Here is a 1,132-nt window from a genome sequence, read left to right on the forward strand (position 1 = left end):
TATATTTATATAGTACATTTATATATATAATATTAATTAATTATAATTATATATATATATAAAATATTTATATATATTTATATATATATATATATATATATATTATGTATATATATTTTAAATATATTTAATATATTATATATTATATATATATATTTTATATATATATATATATATATTTAAAATATAATATACTTATATTGTATATATGCAAATTATTATTTTTTTTATAATATAAATATATAATATATATATATATTATATTATATATATAATTTATATATATTTTATATTATATTTATAAAATTTTGTATATAAAACATAAATATTTTTTATTTTATATTATATTATATATATATATATTTTATTTATATTATATATATTATATATGTATTAATATGTGTGTGTGTATATAAATATTTAATATAATATATATATATATATATATATATATATTAATATATTTATATTATATATATTTTTATATACATATATATATATATATATATAAATATAATATTTATATCTATATATTTATTAAAAATATATATATATATATACAAATTAACATATATATATATTTATATTTTTATATAAAAGATATATATATATGTATGTATTTATTTTAAATATAATAATATATTTATGTATATTTTAAAATATAAAAATTTTATTTTTTTATATATTATATATATATTATTATATATTATATTTATATTTTTATACAATATAATTTTTTATTTTACAAATACATATTATATATATATATATATATTATATTTTTATATATATATATTAATATATATAAGATTTATATATTTATTAATTTTTTAATATACATATATATATATATTTTTATATTTTATATTTATATATTATATATATATTTTTTATAAAAATATTTTTTTTTTGTGTTGTGTGTGTGTGTGTTTTTGGGGTTTTGTGTTGTTTTTATTATATATAAATATATTATATATATATATTTATAATATTTATATATTTATATTATTTGTTGTTTTTTTGTTTTTGTATATATATAATATATATTTTAAAAATTATATATATATTTTATTTATAATATTATATATATAGCATATTATATTTATACTTATTATTTAAATAAATATTAATT

The sequence above is a fragment of the Penaeus japonicus genome, unplaced genomic scaffold (genome assembly GCF_977035675.1).
Source record: "Penaeus japonicus unplaced genomic scaffold, GWHDUDI00000001_assembly GWHDUDI00000041, whole genome shotgun sequence".
In the NCBI taxonomy this organism is placed as follows: Eukaryota; Metazoa; Arthropoda; class Malacostraca; order Decapoda; family Penaeidae; genus Penaeus; species Penaeus japonicus.